Source organism: Panulirus ornatus, chromosome 45, assembly GCF_036320965.1.
Source record: "Panulirus ornatus isolate Po-2019 chromosome 45, ASM3632096v1, whole genome shotgun sequence".
In the NCBI taxonomy this organism is placed as follows: domain Eukaryota; kingdom Metazoa; phylum Arthropoda; class Malacostraca; order Decapoda; family Palinuridae; genus Panulirus; species Panulirus ornatus.
Genome location: NC_092268.1, coordinates 1,531,459 through 1,540,786, shown reverse-complemented (window position 1 = coordinate 1,540,786; position 9,328 = coordinate 1,531,459). Strand labels below are relative to the sequence as shown.

The following is a 9,328-nucleotide window of genomic DNA, read 5'->3' as shown; positions in this document are numbered from 1 at the left end:
GCAGCAGATTTGGATGTTATTGCAGTGGAATTTATTAAAAAAGGGGGTGACTGTACTATTGACTGGTTGGTAAGGTTATTTAATGTATGTATGACTCATGGTGAGGTGCCTGAGGATTGGCGGAATGCGTGCATAGTGCATATTGTACAAAGGCAAAAGGGATAAGAGTGAGTGCTCAAATTAGAGGTATAAGTTTGTTGAGTATTCCCGGTAAATTATATGGGAGGGTATTGATTGAGAGGGTGAAGGCATGTACAGAACATCAGATTAGGGAAGAGCAGTGTGGTTTCAGAAGTGGTAGAGGATGTGTGGATCAGGTGTTTGCTTTGAAGAATGTATATGAGAAATACTTAGAAAAGCAAATGGATTTGTATGTAGCATTTATGGATCTGGAGAAGGCATATGATAGAGTTGATAGAGATGCTCTGTGGAAGGTATTAAGAATATATGGCGTGGGAGACAAGTTGTTAGAAGCAGTGAAAAGTTTTTATCGAGGATGTAAGGCATGTATACATGTAGGAAGAGAGGAAAGTGATTGGTTCTCAGTGAATGTAGGTTTGCGGCAGGGGTGTGTGATGTCTCCATGGTTGTTTAATTTGTTTATGGATGGGGTTGTTAGGGAGGTGAATGCAAGAGTTTTGGAAAGAGGGGCAAGTATGAAATCTGTTGGGGATGAGAGAGCTTGGGAAGTGAGTCAGTTGTTGTTCGCTGATGATACAGCGCTGGTGGCAGATTCATGTGAGAAACTGCAGAAGCTGGTGACTGAGTTTGGTAAAGTGTGTGAAAGAAGAAAGTTAAGAGTAAATGTGAATAAGAGCAAGGTAATTAGGTACAGTAGGGTTGAGGGTCAAGTCAATTGGGAGGTAAGTTTAAATGGAGAAAAACTGGAGGAAGTAAAGTGTTTTAGATATCTGTGAGTGGATCTGGCAGCGGATGGAACCATGAAAGCGGAAGTGGATCATAGGGTGGGGGAGGGGGCGAAAATCCTGAGAGCCTTGAAGAATGTGTGGAAGTCGAAAACATTATCTCGGAAAGCAAAAATGGGTATGTTTGAAGGAATAGTGGTTCCAACAATGTTGTATGGTTGCGAGGCATGGGCTATGGATAGAGTTGTGCGTAAGAGGATGGATGTGCTGGAAATGAGATGTTTGAGGACAATGTGTGGTGTGAGGTGGTTTGATCGAGTAGGTAACGTAAGGGCAAGAGAGATGTGTGGAAATAAAAAGAGCGTGGTTGAGAGAGCAGAAGAGGGTGTTTTGAAATGGTTTGGGCACATGGAGAGAATGAGTGAGGAAAGAGGATATATGTGTCAGAGGTGGAGGGAACGAGGAGAAGTGGGAGACCAAATTGGAGGTGGAAAGATGGAGTGAAAAAGATTTTGTGTGATCGGGGCTTGAACATGCAGGAGGGTGAAAGGAGGGCAAGGAATAGAGTGAATGGATCGATGTGGTATACCGGGGTAGAGGTGCTGTCAGTGGATTGAATCAGGGCATGTGAAGCGTCTGGGGTAAACCATGTAAAGTTGTGTGGGGCTTGGATGTGGAAAGGGAGCTGTGGTTTCGGGCATTATTGCATGACAGCTAGAGACTGAGTGTGAACGAATGTGGCCTTTGTTGTCTTTTCCTAGTGCTACCTCGCACACATGAGGGGGGAGGGGATGGTATTCCATGTGTGGCGAGGTGGCGATGGGAATGAATAAAGGCAGACAGTGTGAATTGTGTGCATGGGTATATATGTATGTGTCTGTGTGTGTATATATAAGTGTACATTGAGATGTATAGGTATGTATATTTGCGTGTGTGGACGTGTATGTATATACATTGTGTATGGGGGTGGGTTGGGCCATTTCTTTCGTCTGTTTCCCTGCGCTACCTCGCAAACGCAGGAGACAGCGAAAAAAAAAAAACCTTACCCTTACATTACTTACTCGATCAAACCACCTCACACCACATATTGTCCTCAAACATCTCATTTCCAGCATATCCACCCTCCTGCGCACAACTCTATCCATAGCCCATGCCTCGCAACCATACAACATTGTTGGAACTACTATTCCTTCAACAATACCCATTTTTGCTTTCCGAGATAATGTTCTCGACTTCCAAACATTCTTCAAGGCTCCCAGAATTTTCGCCGCCTCCCAAACCCTATGATTCACTTCCACTTCCATGGTTCCATCCGCTGCCAGATCCACTCCCAGATATCTAAAACTCTTTACTTCCTCCAGTTTTTCTCCATTCAAACTTACCTCCCAATTGACTTGACCCTCAACCCTACTGTACCTAATAACCTTCCTCTCATTCACATTTACTCTTAACTTTCTTCTTTCACACACTTTACCAAACTCAGTCACCAGCTTCTGCAGTTTCTTACATGAATCAGCCACCAGCGCTGTTTCATCAGCGAACAACAACTGACTCACTTCCCAAGCTCTGTCATCCAGAACAGACTGCATACTTGCCCCTCTTTCCAAAACTCTTGCATTCACCTCCCTAACAACTCCATCCATAAACAAATTAAACAACCATGGAGACATCACACACCCCTGCCGTAAACCCACATTCACTGAGAACCAATCACTTTCCTCTCTTCCTACACGTACACATGCCTTACATCCTCGATAAAAACTTTTCACTAGTTCTAACAACTTGCCTCCCACACCATATACTCTTAAAACCTTCCACGGAGCATCTCTATCCACTCTATCATATGCCTTCTCCAGATCCATAAATGCTACATACAAATCCATTTGTTTTTCTAAGTATTTCTCACATACATTCTTCAAAGCAAACACCTGATCCACACAACCTCTACCACTTCTGAAACCACACTGCTCTTCCCCAATCTGCTGCTCTGTACATGCCTTCACCCTCTCAATCAATACCCTCCCATATAATTTATCAGGAATACTCAACAAACTTATACCTCTGTAATTTGAGCACTCACTCTTATCCCCTTTGCCTTTGTACAATGGCACTATGCATGCATTCCGCCAATCCTCAGGCACTTCAACATGAATCATACATACATTAATTAACCTTACCAACCATTCAACAATACAGTCACCCCCTTTTTTAATAAATTCCACTGCAATACCATCCAAACCTGCTGCCTTGCCGGCTTTCATCTTCCGTAAAGCTTTTACTACCTCTTCTCTATTTACCAAATCATTTTCCCTAACCCTCTCACTTTGCACACCACCTTGACCAAAACACCCTATATCTGCCACTCTATCATCAAACACATTCAACAAACCTTCAAAATACTTTTGATCAATCATGCAAAGATGTAAAAAATAAAACTTTGCAGATATACCTTAAATAAATTGCTGAAGTGGAATTAGGGTAGAGGCTCGCTATGATGGGTAACAAAAAATTGGTAAGAGTATAAAGGATAAGTGGCAACTGGTACAGTACCAGATATTAACAGGATATGTGGCATACAGGCTGTAAATATAGCCTTTCACCAAAATATCATAAGAATATACAGCAGAGGTGGCGAGAAGACAGAGCAAGACAAGTGTGACATGCTGTTAAGAGAAAATATGACGAACATGTATACTGTCATCTGAGATTATCTAGGCTTACCAGCATTAAGGTGATCGGCTGTGAATGCATTGACAAATGTCTTTCTGCCTCTAATAATAGAGGAACCATCAGAAGTCAGGACAGCTTGGTTTCTTATTTCAGACACATCTACACCATTTACCAGCACCCCTTTGCTGCCTCTACCAGAAAGGGTTGAATTTATCTTGAGATCCCTCACAGTTAGACCTTTTGTGAAACTTGTCACATTTTATTACCTGCAACACAAATGTACTGTCAAATCAAATGGTTCACTTAGGTTACATTCATAAACAAAAATTGCAAATGTCATATGGATCAGAAGAGAGCACCATACCACATCTTCATTCTGAAGAACAGCCAAACAGTACAGCTCATCAATATTCACATTGTTGATGGTATCCATTTTAAGAACACCAATGTATATATCATTAAGGAACTGTACCCTAGCTGTTGAAGAAAAAATATACCATAATTGATACAGGAAGCTTGAAAAAATATACATCTTTGAAATGCTGTCCATACAAAATACTTCAGGCAGTTAAAAGAACTAATTATACCCCCAAAGATTGGCAAGAAATATTTTTTTTTTCTTTTTTTTTTGCTTTGTCGCTGTTTCCCGCGTTTGCGAGGTAGCGCAAGGAAACAGATGAAAAAAATGGCCCAACCCACCCCCATACACATGTACATACATACGTCCACACACGCAAATATACATACCTACACAGCTTTCCATGGTTTACCCCAGTCGCTTCACATGCCCTGATTCAATCCACTAACAGCGCGTCAACCCCGGTATACCACATCGATCCAATGCACTCTATTCCTTGCCCGCCTTTCACTCTCCTGCATGTTCAGGCCCCGATCACACAAAATCTTTTTCACTCCACCTTTCCACCTCCAATTTAGTCTCCCACTTCTCCTCGTTCCCTCCACCTCTGACACATATATCCTCTTGGTCAATCTTTCCTCACTCATTCTCTCCATGTGCCCAAACCATTTCAAAACACCCTCTTCTGCTCTCTCAACCACGCTCTTTTTATTTCCACACATCTCTCTTACCCTTACGTTACTTACTCGATCAAACCACCTCACACCACACATTGTCCTCAAACATCTCATTTCCAGCACATCCATCCTCCTGCGCACAACTCTATCCATAGCCTACGCCTCGCAACCATACAACATTGTTGGAACCACTATTCCTTCAAACATACCCATTTTTGCTTTCCGAGATAAGGTTCTCGACTTCCACACATTCTTCAAGGCTCCCAGAATTTTCGCCCCCTCCCCCACCCTATGATCCACTTCCGCTTCCATGGTTCCATCCGCTGCCAGATCCACTCCCAGATATCTAAAACACTTTACTTCCTCCAGTTTTTCTCCATTCAAACTTACCTCCCAATTGACTTGACCCTCAACCCTACTGTACCTACTAACCTTGCTCTTATTCACATTTACTCTTAACTTTCTTCTTTCACACACTTTACCAAACTCAGTCACCAGCTTCTGCAGTTTCTCACATGAATCAGCCACGAGGGCTGTATCATCAGCGAACAACAACTGACTCATTTCCCAAGCTCTCTCATCCACAACAGACTTCATACTTGCCCCTCTTTCCAAAACTCTTGCATTCACCTCCCTAACAACCCCATCCATAAACAAATTAAACAACCATGGAGACATCACACACCCCTGCCGCACACCTACATTCACTGAGAACCAATCACTTTCCTCTCTTCCTACACGTACACATGCCTTACATCCTCGATAAAAACTTTTCAATGCTTCTAACAACTTGCCTTCCCACACCATATATTCTTAATACCTTCCACAGAGCATCTCTATCAACTCTATCATATGCCTTCTCCAGATCCAGAAATGCTACATACAAATCCATTTGCTTTTCTAAGTATTTCTCACATACATTCTTCAAAGCAAACACCTGATCCACACATCCTCTACCACTTCTGAAACCACACTGCTCTTCCCCAATCTGATGCTCTGTACATGCCTTCACCCTCTCAATCAATACCCTCCCATATAATTTACCAGGAATACTCAACAAACTTATACCTCTGTAATTTGAGCACTCACTCTTATCCCCTTTGCCTTTGTACAATGGCACTATGCAAGCATTCCGCCAATCCTCAGGCACCTCACCATGAGTCATACATACATTAAATAACCTTACCAACCAGTCAATAATACAGTCACTCCCTTTTTTTAATAAATTCCACTGCAATACCATCCAAACCTGCTGCCTTCCCGGCTTTCATCTTCCAGCAAAGCTTTACTACCTCTTCTCTGTTTACCAAATCATTTTCCCTAACCCTCTCACTTTGCACACCACCTCGACCAAAACACCCTATATCTACCACTCTATCATCAAACACATTCAACAAACATTCAAAATACTCACTCCATCTCCTTCTCACATCACCACTACTTGTTATCACCTCCCCATTTGCGCCCTTCACTGAAGTTCCCATTTGTTCCCTTGTCTTATGCACTTTATTTACCTCCTTCCAGAACATCTTTTTATTCTCCCTAAAATTTAATGACACTCTCTCACCCCAACTCTCATTTGCCCTCTTTTTCACCTCTTGCACCTTTCTCTTGACCTCCTGTCTCTTTCTTTTATACATCTCCCACTCAATTGCAATTTTTCCCTGCAAAAATTGTCCAAATGCCTCTCTCCTCTCTTTCACTAATAATCTTACTTCTTCATCCCACCACTCACTACCCTTTCTAATCAACCCAACTCCCACTCTTCTCATGCCACAAGCATCTTTTGTGCAATCCATCTCTGATTCCCTAAATACACCCCATTCCTCCCCCACCCCCCTTACTTCCATTGTTCTCACCTTTTTCCATTCTGTACTCAGTCTCTCCTGGTACTTCCTCACACAAGTCTCCTTCCCAAGCTCACTTACTCTCACCATCCTCTTCACCCCAACATTCACTATTCTTTTCTGAAAACCCATACAAATCTTCACCTTAGCCTCCACAAGATAATGATCAGACATCCCTCCAGTTGCACCTCTCAGCACATTAACATCCAAAAGTCTCTCTTTCGCGCGCCTGTCAATTAACACGTAATCCAATAACGCTCTCTGGCCATCTCTCCTACTTACATACGTATACTTATCTATATCTCGCTTTTTAATCCAGGTATTCCCAATCACCAGTCCTTTTTCAGCACATAAATCTACAAGCTCTTCACCATTTCCATTTACAACACTGAACACCCCATGTATACCAATTATTCCCTCAACTGCCACATTACTCACCTTTGCATTCAAATCACCCATCATTATAACCCGGTCTCGTGCATCAAAACCACTAACATACTCATTCAGCTGCTCCCAAAACACTTGCCTCTCATGATCTTTCTTCTCATGCCCAGGTGCATATGCACCAATAATCACCCATCTCTCTCCATCAACTTTCAGTTTTACCCATATTAATCGAGAATTTACTTTCTTACATTCTATCACATACTCCCACAACTCCTGTTTCAGGAGTACTGCTACTCCTTCCCTTGCTCTTGTCCTCTCACTAACCCCTGACTTTACACCCAAGACATTCCCAAACCACTCTTCCCCTTTACCCTTGAGCTTCATTTCACTCAGAGCCAAAACATCCAGGTTCCTTTCCTCAAACATACTACCTATCTCTCCTTTTTTCACATCTTGGTTACATCCACACACATTTAGACACCCCAGTCTGAGAATTCGAGGAGGATGAGCACTCCCCGCGTGACTCCTTCTTCTGTTTCCCATTTTAGAAAGTTAAAAATACAGGAGGGGAGGATTTCTGGCCCCCCGCTCCCGATACCTTAAATAAATTGCTGAAGTGGAATTAGGGTAGAGGCTCGCTATGATGGGTAACAAAAAATTAGTAAGAGTATAAAGGATAAGTGGCAACTGGTACAGTACCAGATATTAACAGGATATGTGGCATACATGCTGTAAATATAGCCTTTCACCAAAATATCATAAGAATATACAGCAGAGGTGGCGAGAAGACAGAGCAAGACAAGTGTGACATGCTGTTGTCAAGAGAAAATATGAAGAACATGTATTATGTCATCTGAGATTATCTAGGCTTACCAGCATTAAGGTGATTGGCTGTGAATGCATTGACAAATGTCTTTCTACCTCTAATAACAGAGGAACCACCAGAAGTCAGGACAGCTTGGTTTCTTATTTCAGACGCATCTACACCATTTACCAGCACCCCTTTGCTGCCTCTACCAGAAAGGGTTGAATTTATCTTGAGATTCCTCACAGTTAGACCTTTTGTGACACTTAAGTCACATTTTATTACCTGCAACACAAATGTACTGTCAAATCAAATGGTTCACTTAGGTTATATTCATATACAAAAATTGCAAATGTCATATGGATCAGAAGAGAGCACCATACCACATCTTCCTTCTGAAGAACAGCCAAACAGTACAGCTCATCAATATTCACATTGTTGATGGTATCCACTTTTAAGAACACCAATGTATATATCATCAAGGAACTGTACCCTAGTAAGATTATTAGTGAAAGAGAAGAGAGAGGCATTTGGACAATTTTTGCTGGGAAAAAATGCAATTGAGTGGGAGATCTATAAAAGAAAGAGACAGGAGGTCAAGAGAAAGGTGCAAGAGGTGAAAAAGAGGGCAAATGAGAGTTGGGGTGAGAGAGTATCATTAAATTTTAGGGAGAATAAAAAGATGTTCTGGAAGGAGGCAAATAAAGTGCGTAAGACAAGGAAGCAAATGGGAACTTCAGTGAAGGCCGCAAATGGGGAGGTGATAACAAGTAGTGGTGATGTGAGGAGATGGAGTGAGTATTTTGAAGGTTTGTTGAATGTGTTTGATGATAGAGTGGTAGATATAGGGTGTTTTGGTCGAGGTGGTGTGCAAAGTGAGAGGGTTAGGGAAAATGATTTGGTAAACAGAGAAGAGGTAGTAAAAGCTTTGCAGAAGATGAAAGCCGGCAAGGCAGCAGGTTTGGATGGTATTGCGGTGGAATTTATTAAAAAAGGGGGTGACTGTATTGTTGACTGGTTGGTAAGGTTATTTAATGTATGTATGACTCATGGTGAGGTGCCTGAGGATTGGCGGAATGCGTGCATAGTGCCATTGTACAAAGGCAAAGGGGATAAGAGTGAGTGCTCAAATTACAGAGGTATAAGTTTGTTGAGTATTCCTGGTAAATTATATGGGAGGGTATTGATTGAGAGGGTGAAGGCATGTACAGAGCATCAGATTGGGGAAGAGCAGTGTGGTTTCAGAAGTGGTAGAGGATGTGTGGATCAGGTGTTTGCTTTGAAGACTGTATGTGAGAAATACTTAGAAAAGCAAATGGATTTGTATGTAGCATTTATGGATCTGGAGAAGGCATATGATAGAGTTGACAGAAATGCTCTGTGGAAGGTATTAAGAATATATGGTGTGGGAGGCAAGTTGTTAGAAGCATTGAAAAGTTTTTATCGAGGATGTAAGGCATGTGTACGTGTAGGAAGAGAGGAAAGTGATTGGTTCTCAGAGAAAGTAGGTTTGCGGCAGGGGTGTGTGATGTCTCCATGATTGTTTAATTTGTTTATGGATGGGGTTGTTAGGGAGGTGAATGCAAGAGTTCTGGAAAGAGGGGCAAGTATGAAGTCTGTTGTGGATGAGAGAGCTTGGGAAATGAGTCAGTTGTTGTTCGCTGATGATACAGCCCTGGTGGCTGATTCATGTGAGAAACTGCAGAAGCTGGTGACTG

At 42.1% G+C, this 9,328-nt stretch overlaps 1 protein-coding gene across 4 annotated transcripts in view; it reads left to right on the top strand.

The window, feature by feature from the left end:
* The window catches only part of LOC139762986 (uncharacterized), a 74,983-nt gene that overhangs the window by 37,979 nt on the left and 27,676 nt on the right, over window positions 1-9,328 (top strand). The gene's annotated exons all lie outside the window — the stretch shown is intronic.